Below are 16,182 nucleotides of genomic sequence, written 5' to 3'. Positions count from 1 at the left end.
TCATCATTAGTTCTCAATATTTTCCTCCACAGTTAAAATACTTTCACAATTATTTCAGCTGTCAGAAAAAAATGTAGTGTTAACATTTCTTTTAATTTCTAAACTTTTCTTTAAGACAAATATAATTTAAGCTTGCATAAAAATGATGGATGTTGATGGGGACACTGAACCTCCTCTACTTAAAAAATTTGTATCTTCATTGTATCTTCTTATTTATGATCACTTTAAAACAACTGTAATTATCTTTCTCAAGATTTGATACATTACAGCTATTTTTAAAATCATTCCATCTTTGTTGCCAGGTAATTTCCTTAAAACTAGGTAATATACAAAATATGGGCTCAAGATACTGATTAGAAAAATGAAATTATTCTAATTATGGCTCCTGGGTGTATAATGAGATGTTATATCACTTCTGTGGTACTTATTGAGACTTCAAATGTTTTGTGATCTGTATACAGTATGTTATTAAGTAGCTCATGTTTTAAATTATACTGATAGGTTTTAATACCTTTAATTCTTTTTTGTCTGCTTGATATATCATTTTCTGGGAGTGGTGTAAGATCTACAAGTCTAGTTGTTAACTTAATAATGATTTTTCTGTACAGTTCAATTAATATGCTTTGATATTCTTTGAACAAAGATGATTAGGGTACATCGTAGACATGGTAGGGAATCTGTTCCATTTTCCCTTTAGCAGTATATGCATATCTATTATTATTTTCCTAAAATTAGATTTTCATTTTAAAATCTGTTTTGTCTGATATGAAGATTTCTACTCCTGCTTTCTCTTGGGATGTATTAATTCAGTATATCTTTTTTTCACAATTGTTCTGTTATGAATATCTACCTCTTCACCGCCTTTAATAAGAAGGCACTTCAGAACTATTCCATGACCCTCATTTTACTAGTCCTCACACCCACCCCCCACCACACCATATTAATTTCTGTGTTAGTGTGGATACATTTTCCTTCATTTCATCTTGCCTTTGTTTAGATAACAATATAAAAAAAACCCTCTACTTTCCATGGGTCTTACAACCTCTATTTATAATATTTCTTATAAAATAGTTTGAATAATTTCTCCACTTATTTCAGCATACCCTTCAATGTGTGTCTTTGTATTGCAAATCCTCTTAAAACTTTGTGTATCTGAGAATATTTTTATAATAATTTTATAATTTAATGGACTAGTTAGCATCACCAAAAATTCTAGGCTAAATGATTTTGGTTCAAAACATATTTTTCTATTATCTTCCTGCATTCAGTGTGTTGATTTGCTCACTTATAGGTGACTTTTGATTTGGAAGCTTTATGAAGATCACCATTTACATGATGTTCTCAAATTTTCTAATAATTTATCTATATGTCATTTTTTCCTTTCTCTTGCTTGGTCCTCTGAGAGTCCTTTTACTTGAGGTCCCTTATCTTTCTTTAGTCCATTTTTTTTTTCATGATTTCTTATACATATTTTCACCTTCATTTTTATTTTCCTTTCTTCTCAGGCTCTTGTCATTTGGGTATCTGCATATTTATTTCTAGTCACATTTCCTGTAGATTTTACATTGTGTATCCTTTTTGTCCATGACTGCTGCTCTCTGAGGAGTTTGTAAACTGAGCTTTTAGCTTATAATTTATTTATCATCTATGTCTGTTCTACTGTTTATCTGAATTATTTTGTTTTTCATTTCAACTGTTATGTTTTCATACTTTACTGAGTTTAGATGTTGTGGTGTTTGTTCTTGTTTTACATTGCTATTATCTTCCCTATTTCCCAAAGCATATTTATCATTCTGAGTTTAGATTCTTAGTCCATATGTTCCTATAATTATGTTTCTGATGAATATATTGTCTCAAGACTCAGGCCTTGGACCTCTTTCTCTATCTCCATTTCTATATCTGGTGATCCCATGCTATTTAATGGCTTTAAATATAATTTTTATGGTGATGACTCACAAATCTGTATATCTGCTAGGAACCTGTCCACTGAGTTACAGACTCAGATAGCTACCTGCCTATCTGATAGCTCCATTTGGCTATATAATACATATCTTCAGTTTAAATGTCCAAGAGTAATAACCACACCCTTTCCACACACACCAGCTCCTTATATAATCTTCTCAATTTCAGTTAAGATATTCCATTCTTGGGGCACCTGGCTGGCTCAGTGGATGGATAATGTGACTCAATATGGAGATTGTCAGTGTGAGCCCCTTGCTGGGTGTAGAGATTACTTTAATATATAGATATAGATAGATATAGATATAGATATAGATATAGATATAGATATAGATAGAATATATATATATAGAATTTTGGTCTAAACAACTGAAAGAATGGAATATATATATATATATATTGGAATATATATATATATATTCCATTCTATCCACACCCATCTTCTTGTTCTTGCTTAAATATGTCAGACTTCTTATAGGAGATAATCTCAAAAATCATCTTTACAATGACGTCTTCTCTTTCCTCACCCATCCTCATTTGAATTTTACATTTAGCTATCTTATGTCTCCCTTCCCTGATTCATTTTTCTTCCTTACCAACCATTAACCATTATTACCTAATATTGTATTAATTATTTTAATTTTCAATTAAAGTTTCATTTACGTACAATGAAGTTCTTCCCTTTTAAAGGACAGTTCTGTGAGTTTTAACGGATGTGTGCAGTAGTGGAGCCATCACCACAATAAAGATATAATACAGTTCCATTGACCCAAAAATTCCTCCATGCCATTTTATAGTTACCCTTTCCAACACCCCCAACCCTGGAAACCAGTGATTTTTTTTTTCCTCCTTCACTATAATATCACCTTTTCCAGAAGGGCATATACATGGGATCATGTTGAATGTCACTTTTTGATTTTGCTCTAACATCCCTCTACTGTCCCCCTCTTCTACCCTCCTACTACCATTTTGAAAATATATCCTTCTACGGTTTCCCCAGAGAGCTAATTTTGGGGAAGAAATTCAGGATACTTTGCTATCTTGCTAGTCCACTAAAGTATATATCATCTGATGAAATTTTATTAGCATTTAATTGCTTTAAGGACTACTATCTTCTTTTTTTTTTTTCCAGGTCAAGTTATTTCTGTTTAAAACTCATGTTGCTTTTGAATTTTTCCAGTGTTTGAAGAACACCCACAGTACTAGTATTACAACAGCACCATCATTTGAAAACATCTGGTTAATGGGATCAATAGAAAATAAATTTGAAAAATCAGGATTAAATGTATCAAGTTGTCTGAATATAAAGAGACACAAGAAAAATCAGAGTTTACAATGTTTCTATCCCACACAAAAAGGATTTGTCGAATCTGTGATGAGGCTGCCTCTCAAAATAACCTATTTCCCTATGTTTTCTTAACTGTTCTGTTTTTCTTTCATAGAAATATTACCATAATCTTAGTTTAATAACAGTGATTATCATTAAAATACAATTATTTTTTAGAGTCACTGGGCTAGGTGCTGTGACAATTTAAAAAAAAAAGTTGTTTTTTTTTTTTTATTAAAGCTCAATTTGCCAACATATAGAATAACACCCAGTGCTCATCCCGCCAAGTGCCCCCCTCAGTGCCCATCACCCAGTCACCCCAACCCCCCCGCCCACTCCCCTTCCACTACCCCTTGTTCATTTCCCAGAGTTAGGTGTCTCTCATGTTTTGTCACCCTCACTGATATTTTCACTCATTATCTCTCCTTCCCCTTTATTCCCTTTCACTAATTTTTATATTCCCCAAATTAAGAAGACCATATAATGTTTGTCCTTCTCCGATTGACTTATTTCACTCAGCATAATACCCTCCAGGTCCATCCACGTCAAAGCAAATGGTAGGTATTTGTAAGCGATCAGTGTGATTGATCATATCAGCAAGAGAAAAAACAAGAACCATATGATCCTCTCAATAGATGCAAGGACTACTATCTTCAATGAAAAATAATTTAGAGGCCAGATAGGTTATAATAAGATGCAGTATCATAAGTGATTTGTGAAAAGCATTAGTCTATTTAGAGTATTTCTAAATGGTTATATTATTATTATTATTATTATTATTAATTATTATTATTATTTTGAGAGAGAGAGCATGAGCAAGAGGGGCAGAGGGAAGGAGAGAGAGAATCCCAAGCAGGCTCCTTCTGAGTGTGGAACTGATGCTGAGCCCAATCGCATGATCTGATCTCAGGACCGTTAGATCACAACCTGAGCCAAAACCAAGAGTGAGATGCTTAACCAACTATGCCACCCAGGTTCACCTTGATTGGCTATTTTTGGTCACTTTTCTATGTATTCACTTCCTAATGATAATAGAATATAAATAATAATATAAATATATTAATGTGAAGGTATGGGGTATGCACCTATCTTAGTATAGGAACAATTATACTGATCCAACAAAAAAGAATATATATATATATATATATATATATATATATATATATATATATATAAAGAAAGAAAGAAAGAAAAGAAAGAAAGAAAGAAAGAAAGAAAGAAAGAAAGAAAGAAAGAAAGAAAGAAGAGAAAAACAAAAAAAGACAACGTCTCTTTTTAGGAACTCTAATATATTCATATTGACAATGTTTCCTAATAAAGCTCCTTGGATACTGCTTAATTGTCTACCAGTCCTTGATTATGAATTTATAAGACCTAATAAAATAGAATAGAATCTGAACCTTATGACACAGTGATTGTGATTCTATTTGGCATTAGAAATGACTTTTGAACAAATCAGATAATAATTACTACCTTGATAATCAATTAATTTTTATTCATGGAGATTAGGGTAAGGGGCTCCTCCATAATCATAAACTGAAATAGAAACTTTCCTCGAATCTTTTTATTTTTATTTATACTAGTAATGCCAAACTGATACTTTTTAGGAAAACAGAAAAAAAGGAAAGGAAAAAAAGAAAAGGGGGAGGGAGAAGGAAGAGAAAAAAAACCTTTTTGGAATTTTAAGGAGGTTTTTCAGTCACTACTTGTTCTTGAAATCACAATTCTCTAGCAAGAATGAGATTAGGCAATGGGTCAGAGATAACATTAGATTTCAGTAATTACTTAGTGTAAGTCTTGCCTTTCCTGAAACTCTCACAGACATCCACAACCACAACAAAACTGCTGCTGAAACAATCTATTTGTTATTTTACAAAACAGACACACCTGCTAAAATAACATATTTGTTCTTAAACTTCCAGGAATAGTTTTCTTTGTTTTATAACCAAAACTGTATGATTATCTTGAATTAATTTCCTTAAGAAGGATGAAAGTCTGTTGGTTGTAGGTTCTGAGGCAAAGATGCTGATGCTACTATTTAAGGCCTAGACTCACTCATTGTGGTCACTTCTGTATATGGTCAGGAGACTGCTCCACTGTCTTGGAATTTCAGGATGAGAAGTGTTGTCTGTAGTAAATAATTATTTATTTTCCTTTGGAAGGAGAAATAGAGACTTTCTGAGAAGCATTTTCTGATAAGCCTAGAAATTAAAATTAAATCCCATAGGGCAAAGTAAGATAATTATTTTCCTCCAATATCCATCCCTGATTAAATTTCTAGCCCTATTAAAATGTATGAAAAATTAGCCATCATATTAATAATTATTTCAACTTGTTCCAGTTTTGAGTTAAACTGATTATGCATAATAATTTTTTCAGTCTTAAATTACAAAGGTAATATCATCACTGCAACTAAAAAGCAAACAAAATTCATTGAATCTCCCTGTGTGCCTGAACAGTTCCAAGCATCTATCTTTGAAAATGAAAGCATTCAAATCTGTTCCTCAAAGTTTTTTGTAACTTTTTTTTTTATTTCTGTTGACCCTAAACTATTACAGAACTTAGATAATTAAGCTATATGTTCTATTATTTGATCACTTATTAAAAAATATATGTTAAACTGGGAGATGTGATTAGAAATGTATTTTATATATTGTATTGACTTGATTCTTTGAGCAAAAAATGGCTAAATGTATTCAACCGAAACTTGAAATTGGATAAGGCTGTTCCTAGCATGAGAAGTAGGCTAAGAGGTGGAGGGAAAAGAACACTCATTTTGTCTGTTCATCTGTTTTCACTGGATGAATAAAAAGCATATTTTCAATGGAGGCAGCTCTCTAAAGATGTAAACTTTTGTAGGGAGATGATGCAACCCTAATCTAAGCATAAATAAGGAAAGCAAAAGCCTTCTCTTTGGAATTAGAACTATCAGAAAAGAAGAAATTTTGCATGGACAGTGGAAAAGCAAAATGCTGATCACGATCAGAGAAGCTAAAAGATAGGGTTAAGAGGGTAGACACCAGAGGTCTAAAGATTACTGGTTGTGGGGGGTGATGGCTTTTGCCATTAGTCTAAATGGATAGAACTCTAGAACACCCAGCTTCCCTGAATAGTTAGCACCTTACATCCTTAGATGTATCTAGAGAACCACAAGGAGATGGACAAATTGCACCAATTATAGTTAGATTCAGGACACAGAGAATCTCTTGTAGGATTATTTGAAATATGTGGATTTCCTGTATGCTTTAATGAATAAATGCAAAGTCTCCTAATATATATATATATATTTTTAAGAGATTGATTTATTTATTCATGAGAGACACACAGAGAGGCAGAGAGAGAAGCAGGCTCCCAGTGGGGAGCCCGATGTGGGACTCGATCCTGGGACCCTGGGATCACGACCTGAGCCAAAGGCAGACGCTCAGCCACTGAGCCACTCAGGCGCCCCCCCCCCTTTTTTTTTAAATCTTTAAAAAGTTTTATTCTCTAAAGCAATCTCTATACCCTATGTGGGACACAAACCCACCACCCCAACGTGGAGCTACACGGGCGCCCTGACGCCCAGCTTTAACACGTTCCCGTCACCAACATGTTTCAGTATTATCGACACACAGCACATGTTCTTGAATGAGTGAATGCACACCAACTAAATGATTTTTAAGAGGACTTATGTATATATTTATCAATAAATTGTTATATGAAAGCATTACTTGAAACGTCATAATGCCAATTTAAATATTTCAAATCCACCTACTCTTAAATTCCTCCAGAAAGATTTCAGTTATATTAATTTATAACATCCAACACCCTTTTGAATTTAGTCTAGCTCATCAATCTAAAGACATCCATATGATTAAGTACAGGCATTGATAATGTTTTTGAGGCAAAATAGCTATTGTATTTTCCATGGCTAAATAAAACATATACTGAACTGGGGCTGATTTAATGTAGAGATGTACAGGTGGATAAATATAAAGCAGAGTTGTAGGTCTCTTACACTATCCATTCTTTTTCATTCAAGGTTAGGGGTCTTGTGGCCATCTGATTGAGATTTATTTGTAATACACTATTACAAGGGAAATACAAAGTTTATTTAGAATGACCTTTAGTTTCACAGTTTAATCTATTGTTCACATTTGTATGTCTTCTGTAGCTCATGACATGTCCCTCCAGGTCCTAAAGTAGGACCCCAGGGAAAAGCAAAGCCAAAGAAGACAGATATCAATGTTCATGTTTGCAAATGGGTTGAATTACCTCAGGAAGAAAGGAAGATATACCAATCTTCAATAGTCTAGAGCAGTGTGCCAACATTATAGGGAAGCAATCATAGTTACACTACAGTTTGAAAGCTAATAGCCAGTGTAGAATTCTATTCACTTTAAGGATAAATTTTCTCCTGTAATATAATGTAACATAGCATTGCAGAGCATAGTATACCAATCTATGATCCAAGTAATATCCAAAAGAACTAATATATATGTATATATAATATATATATAATAACTAATCACTTATTAGAAGGATATATATTTTTCCTAGAAATATAAAATAATGTAACATTCCTAAAAATTTTAAATAGCTCCCAGTTTGAAGCAGTTATTTTAAATGCTACATTTAAATCTAATTGAAAAATACAATTTTTAAAAAGATTTTATTTATTTATTTGAGAGGGATATAGAGCATGAGCATGAGCAAGAGGGAGGAGGTAGATGGAGAGGGAGAAGCAGACTCCCCACTGAGCAAGGAACGTGACATAGGGTTCAGTCCTAGGATCCTGAGATCATGACCTGAGCTGAAGGCAGACACTTAATCAACTAAGCCACCCAGGCACCCCAGGAAAATACAATTTATGATTGCTTACTGCTTTCAAATATGGAAACATTTAGCTATGCCTGCTAGGCATTTAAAAAAAATACAAATATAGTGCTTTCATTGTGCACTATGGAAACTTAAAAATCAATATATAATGATGATAAATTTAAATTGAAGAATTCATTGATTTTTTTGATCAACAAATTTTGGGGATAAACTGGGTATACACTATCTCTTTATTATCAAGTTTATAGAAAATAAAAGCTAGTGAAGGAATTCTATGATTTTTTTTATTTCATTCAAGTATTATCTATTAATGCCTATGATTAGCAAGTAGTCTATTAGGTGCTAGGTATTATACTAGGCTAAACAGACAAATAACACTTGTGGTTTCTACTTACAATGGCGTTTAGTGTGTAATGCAGTTTATATACCTACCATAATTAGTGGTTTGTCTGTGTGTAGTTTCCCTTCCTTTTATATAGAACAAAATCCCCCACCATGTTACCATGATAAAGAGTATACTTTTCTTTCCCTCTTTCTTCATTTCTAAAGGATTTCAGAAAAGTGATGAGGGACCAATTTAGGGTAAACAATATCATTGCAAGAGACAAATAGCCACCTGTTTCCATCCTGTAACAAGGGGAAGCACTACATCAACTGTATGGGTGTCAGAACATTTCTCTGTTGCTTAGTTGCCACAGGCCAGGATCCAGAACAGTTTGACAATTTGACTAAGCACTAATAGCTCAGAAGAGTTCATTGCAGTTTGAAGAAACCCAGAAATCATCATACATCATCAATTATTCCATGAAAAATGTTGATGTAAAAATAATAACAATAGAAACCTTTTTACTCAACCTTTACTTGCCTAATTTGCTGGATTAAAGAAAGCTTTCATTTCCCTGAGACATAAAACAGAGTAACTTTATATACTGACTGAAGTCTACAGAATAGAATGTATATATGGCTCCTAGATCACCTCCTCTGTAAGACTTCCATCGTAGACCCACCTGGTGACCAGTGTACATAAGAATCAGTTTGGGCCATCTGACTGGCTCAGTCTGTTTAGCAGATAATTCTTGGTTTTGGCTCAAGACATGGTCTCAAGATCTTGGAATTGAGCCCCACGTGGGGCTCCACACTGAGTGCTCCCCTCCTTCCCCCTCCCCCCACTCTCTCTTTCATAAATAAATAAATAAATAAATAGTAAAAAAAAAATCTGTTTCCAAACTTACGTTGGTTATATTTCATATTTACGCAATTTCATTAAGTATTATGTAAGTAACAGGAAGGATGTGAAAGGAGTTATTTATTTATTGTTTTTACAAAAGTCAAGGACAATTCATTGGAAAGATTTGATAATGCAAATAGCTGAAAAATCCATTAGGGGCATATGAGATGTATGTAAAAGAATAGGAAAGAAATATTAAATTCCAGATAGTTTCTTAAGGGGCTATCCATTAAAGGAAGCCAAATCTGAATTCATAGACAATAAATCATGGCTCTATTTTATGTAGAAAAGTAACTACAATAAACAATCAGAAATCACATAAACGAGAGGCCTTGGTCTTAAGTCAAAAGTTTGGCTAATGAATGGGAATTTATTTAAGTTAAAATAATGTGCTTGGGAAACATAGGTATATAGTTTTTAAATTATCACTGCTTTAGTCACATAGTTTGAAATAAAATTATTTCTAGTATATATATGTATTATCACTGAAACAGTCTGAATTAATTTGAATGGTAAAAGCACTGCATACTAGGATTAGAAATGTGTGAAAAAGTAAATGGCTACAATGAATAAGTATTCTGATTTGGAGTTCATCCTTTATGGGTTTATAAATTATTTGAATCAAAAAAATTTTCTGTCTTCAAAGAAGAGTCTAAAACAAAACAAAATAAATGAAGAAAGATAACATCAAGACAATGAATTTCCCAAAACACTTCCATCTCAAGAAAGCAAATCTCAGAAGGTTATTTAAAAAAAAATCTAGAAAAGGGACAGTATGAAAGAAATTTTCTTAGTTTGGATTTGGAAAATAGAGTCATGAGGGGGAGGAATAGATTTTGTGGTGTCTGCTGCTATACAATATCGGAGAATCTCTTAAAGCAAAGTAATACAAAATTATAATTTCTAAATTACATATGAAAATGTCTATTTATTTTGAATAAGAAAAGGAATAAGTATATATACATTTTCAAAGCTGACAAATATCACAAATGTTATGTCCTACGGAAAAGTAACATTTAGCAACTGTCTGACACACCTTACCCTTTCCCCTTGTATTTGTCTGCAAAATTATTTACTTTTTCAAATAAGAGTTTAAGAATATTTTCTGTGGGATAATAGAAAGAATGTCTTGCTTCTTGTATGGTAGATTGAAATTGTATTTTTAGGAAGCTTTCTTCCAGTTTCATAATTTGTTATTGGTAATGCCATGTGAAATTTTTAGAACTGTCAACATTTGGAAAATTCGTATCAAATTATTTTCATAGAAATGTGATTCAGAGCCATTTTGCTGTATCAACAATAATTTTGCATGTCTCTTGGTATCACAGACTAAGATGGATCTAAAATGTTGAGTGGTATCTGGAAAGCATGCGACTGCTCATATGGTCACACAGTTGAGCTTACTATTTGCAGCATTGTTACAATTTTTTGCTTTACATTTGTAGGAATTCAGATAAATTCTGTTTTACATCATTCCCATCCAACAAAAAAAATCATGATGTATTTATAATTATTTAAGACTAGCCTCTGGGTGCAAGCTTTGGCAACATACATACTAAAATTAGAAAGACACAGAGAAGATTAGCATGACCTCTGCACAAACATGACCCGCAAATTTGTGAAGAGCTCCATATTTTTATCACCAGGTGATGCGTGGATTTGTTGAATCATTGTATTTTACACGTGAAATTAATTTAACACTGTATTTTAACTATACTAGAATTAAAATAAAACCTTAAAAAGCCAAAAATAAAAATAAAATAAAACTGGCCGTTAGAAGTATACTGTGCAATAGATTGCCCTGACATTTAAGCTTCATTAGAGTCAATTATTGAAGCCCAGCTCTCAATGTCAATCATTTACAGATAGGTGAGTGAAGGAAGTAGGTCCAGAGGAATAGCATCCAAAGAAACATCATGTTTTAACAATGAAATATTCGTTCATGTTGTTTACCCAAGTGTCCATAATTCTACATTGTGGTGGATGGCAATGACTACAATTCTCTCGTACTCTAGACTGAAGTGCAATTATTTATTGTTCCATTTTATAACAATTTAAGACTACTTAGAGTCATACAAGTGCTTTTTGACTTTTGTAGGATGTGTATATATTTTATCTCATTTGTTTTTGCTTTGTTGCTATATCCTCTTCAGGGATGTGGAGTAAGCGGGGTGAAGTGACACACCCAAAGTTATGTGTTTTTTAAAGCAGAGTTCCAAACCAAAACTTTGCAACACAGCAAACCCAGTGTTGGCTCTGAGCCATATGGAGTCCTTTTCTGTACGAAATTTATGACATTATGACATTTGAATGCATTCTTAAGTGTCCTGGCATATTAGGCAAGTTAATGTTAGCTGATGTCACAAATAATCTCAACTCTTTGTAATTACAATAAATGCTTATTTCTCACTCCAGTGTTTTAAAGTACAATGTGAGTATTTTTTTTCTGAGAGGTGGTTCTGTTGCAAACATTTATAGAAGGACTCAAGCTCCTTTGGTCTTGTGGTCCTGTCACCTTCGATATACAGTCTCTGATCCTGGTGCAGAATGGGAAGACAGCAAGGAGAGGGCACACAGGTGTTAATCCTCATGACATGTGTAGCTACTGTCACATGCCACAATATTAATAATGTGGCTGCACCTACATGCAGTGAAACAGGGAAATATATTCCCTAGTTTGACAGCAACATTCCAGAAAAAAATAAAAAAATAGTTTATTAAAAAAAAATCAGTTACTGTAGTCAAGTTGAAAAGGTAAATGAAAAGAGAAAAAGGACAAAATTAGACTTTATTTCCTTCTTGGCCATCACTCTAAAGCCATATATATATATATTTTTGTTCAAACCATGAAGAAAGATGGTCACAGTATAAGAATAAAGATATATCCAAAGGGCAGATTAAAACAATTAATTAATTAATTAATTAATTAATTAATTAATTTTCCATATCTATTTAATACATTTGTGGTTGGAAATCTAAAATATAACTTATTATGGATTCTACCATAATGAGTATTCTTTTTTTTTCATAATGAGTATTATAAACTGAAATCATATACTCATAGAAACATGTTAGTAAACATTTCTTTCTTTTAATTCATGCAAGAGTTGTTTGTTCATTTTACTTTCTGGGGCACACGATATGTCAGAATGTGCTGTTCGTGTGACTTTCTTCCAAGAAACCCACAAACCACACACATAGTAGACTCAAATACAATGTGCAAAATGAGATATACCACGATGGAGGTCTGCACAGAGAATACTTTGGAAGTCTGGGCAGGAAGAAGAGAGAGGTTAAGGGGAGCTAACAAACTCTGGTGATGACAAGATAACCTATCCAGTTCAATCAAGGAATTTTCACCTACCAACAAATAAGAAAACATAATAATGTTGACAGGCTAACAACTCCCCCCATTTTATTGAGAAATAATTGACATTTATCACTGCATGAATTTAAATACAGCATGATGGTTTGATTTATATACACTGTGAAATGGTCACCCTGATAGGTTCAGTCATTACCTGCCTTCCCATATAGATGTAATAAAAAGAAAAAAAAAAAAGAATAAAAGAAAAAACATGGGCAGCCTGGGTGGCTCAGCGGTTTAGCGCCACCATCAGCCCAGGATGTGATCCTGGAGGCCCAGGATCGAGTCCCAGGTGGGGCTCCCTGCATGGAGCCTGTTTCTCCCTCTGCCTGTGTCTCTGCCTCCCTCTCTCTGTGTCTTCCATGAATAAATAAGTAAAATCTTAAAAGAAAAGAAAAGAAAGAAAAGAAAAGAAAAGAAAAGAGAAAAGAAAAGAAAAAAAGAAAAGAAAAGAAAAAAGAAAAAAACAATTCTCCCTGTGATGAGAATTCTTAGAACTCACTCTCTTGTTGACAACTTTCCTGTACATCATATGGTAGTAGTAACTATAGTTATCATGTTGCACATTACATCTCTAGTACTTATTTACCTTATAACTGGAAGCATGTGTTTTTGATTATTTTCCTCTACTCCCCCCCACCCCAGCTTCTGATAACAAGTCTGATCTCTTTTCCTATGAAGTTTTCATGGGTTTTTGTGTTTGTTTGTTTGTTTGTTTTAGATTTCACAAAAAACCTTTTTTGATGAAACAAATCACTAATAATTTTTAAGTTGTACAAGTCCTTCCTACTTGCTTGAAAAAAAAGATTTGGATGATATGCATCAAAGAAAGAAAAGAAAATTTTATGTTAAGTGTAGAAATTATGTCTGTATCATCAAGATCCTAAAGATAACTTTATTGGTTTTGTAAACTATTCTCACCTTCATATCGTCTAATGTGCAGAAATACTTCAAAAATTTTTAAAAATTTCACTATTTAAGATGACAATTAGTCTGGCAAAATAAAAAATCTGGCTATATTTTTCTTGCCTCTTGAATGTGTCATTATAATTTCTCTTCAATTAAGATTGTGAAATCAGTTCATGAATTGTGGGATTGAGCTGTGTTGGCTCTCTGCTCAATAGGGAGTCTGCTTGAAGATTCTCTCCCTCTGCCCCTCCCCCTGAGAACTCTCTCTCAAATAAATAAATGAATCTTAAAAAAAAAAAAAAAAGATTGTGGGGTCAGTGTTCCGGCTTATCACCTGTGCCAAATAAAAGCAAATAAGAACACTCAGAGAATAGTTTGGTAGATGGTAATGTTCAGTCACAGTAAAAGCAAATGAGAAGGAACCAAGACAAATAATTAAGTGTGCTGAAACTCCATGGTTGACTAGTTAACAGGTTTTTTTGTCCTCAGTAGGGTTAATAAATTAATTGTATAGAGAAAACTACATATTTAGAAACACATAAATGAGCTCAGCCAAATGAAAAGCTATCTTCTGGCACATGCCTCATCTCTCTGACTCCTTTTCCATGTCCTGCTGCATGGACTCACTGAACAACACAGGCTCCCAGGACTAACCTGCACTGTTTTCTTCCTCTTGTCTTTGCTTAAGTTGTTCCCAATCTCTGGAAAGTCCTCCCTCACTTACTCTCTGCTTCCTTTACATCTTGAACTTCTCACAAGAGCCAGCTCACATGTTGTTTTCTGTCCCTGATTCTATTTCTCCCCTGCTCACTAACTAAGTAAATAATTGCTGAGCACCTACTAGACTGCAAGAAGTGTGTGAGGTGCCAATGCTCCAATCGCTAGGAAGACAGGTGTGTTCTGCTTCCCGGAACTCGGGATCTTGTAGGAGATACTCTCAGTAGCCCACAGCACCACTAACTCATCTGCTTCTAAGAATTCCTCTAAGGGATTTGACATAGGTTTCCTGATTTAATCCTCACTGCAATCCCACGAAGTGGGCCCCATTCTCCTCTGCATATAGTGCACAAGGAAACTACAATGCTGCAAACTACCACCAGGTCATTGTCAGACACAGATATGCCTACCCCTGAAGAAACCCTGGCTCTTTTCATTTCCCAGGGACTTCTTTCTCATTTTCTGAATGTCAGGTCTCTTGGATTCTTCTGTTCTTGCCCCCTGACATGATGTCAAGCTTCTCCTTCTGCTTACAGTGAACCTTGTGAAATTGCTGCCCTGCTGCTCCAGCTACCCTTTGCCCGTAGCCAATCATGCAAGCCCCACTCTGGTCATGGGGCTCAGACATCACTTTCCCTGTCACACTTCACTGCAAGTATGGGCCCAGGCACTCTCTGTCTCCTTGTAGCACTATAGAAACAAGGCAGTGATTTTTAATGAGCTCTTCAACAAGTATTTATGGAGTCCTAGCTGAAGGCTGGACATCACTCTAGGTGTCAGAGATACAGTGGTGAAAAAGACAAGTCTTACTTTCTAGAATATGTACTGGGAAGGAAGATTAAAAGCAAGCTCTTTTGTACCTCATTCTTCCAGGTGAAGTTTTCATTACTGAGTCAAAAAGAAAAGTTCCCTGGATTGTACCTACCACAGTATTAAAAACTAACATTTCTTCTGCATTTACAATGAGCCTGTCTCTTTGCCAAGACATTTATATTTATTAATTTCATCTTCTAATCATCCCAGAAGGTAGGTACCATTGTCGTTCCATTTTAAAGATGGAGAATCGAGGTTTAGAGTAGTTCAAAGCCATATGGCTAGTAGGAAGATAGAATTTCATATTCCTTCTCAGGCAATGTGCCCAGATCCTGCATGCCTGCTAAATATCTTTGAAGGCAGCAAAGGAGAAGAGAGGTGAATTTTGTTGAATATAAGGGCCAGAACAGTTGCCTTTACATAGAGAAGGGGATATAGCTTTGTGGGCAGAGAAGGTAGTACACATTACATGTCTAGTACTCTGCTAGAGTACTCTGATGGTGCCCTCCTCTCTGATGGTGCCCTGGGATGTTGACAGCACCCCAGAAAGAAAATGTGCTAAAGGAGACTAAACTTTGGGCAGCTTTTTAGCATTGAATAAAATTCTCATTTGCTACCCATGTCACAGAGGCAGAGAACCATCAGATCTAAGAGTCCTCATGACCTTGAACTATGCAGTTGTGAGCTATGAGCCCGAAGGCTTAGGAATTATGGACCTTCCCTATGTAGAAGCCATCACCGGGTTTCAGTGTGATCCTTCAAGGGGAGAAGGTCCTAAAAATGTTTGTACTTAAGTTTCCTACCAGCCCCATAAAATAAAGGCCCAGAATGAGATTCACATTTTTTAAAGGAAGTAAATGCATGGACATATCTTACATGTCTGAGTTTATGGTTTGAGTTTCATTACTATTATACCACAAATATCGATGGGGTGCAGATCGGTGTCAAGGGCTGTGCTACATGTAGGATGCATAGATCTGGCTTAGCGAAGTCTATAGTTAACTGGGCAAAATTGATATGGAATAAACAAGTATAAAATTCAAA

At 34.4% G+C, this 16,182-nt stretch overlaps 1 non-coding gene across 1 annotated transcript; it reads left to right on the top strand.

Moving 5' to 3' along the window:
• Positions 1-10,867: 10,867 nt before the first annotated feature.
• LOC112675271 (U6 spliceosomal RNA) lies at positions 10,868-10,970 on the top strand. The gene has a single exon (XR_003145849.1). It is a non-coding gene; the product is annotated as a U6 spliceosomal RNA (small nuclear RNA).
• The last annotated feature ends 5,212 nt before the right edge of the window (positions 10,971-16,182 follow it).

This window comes from Canis lupus, chromosome 16 (assembly GCF_003254725.2).
Source record: "Canis lupus dingo isolate Sandy chromosome 16, ASM325472v2, whole genome shotgun sequence".
Taxonomy (NCBI): Eukaryota; Metazoa; Chordata; class Mammalia; order Carnivora; family Canidae; genus Canis; species Canis lupus.
Note: the sequence above shows the minus strand (reverse complement) of the source record. Positions and strands in the feature narration are given on the sequence as shown.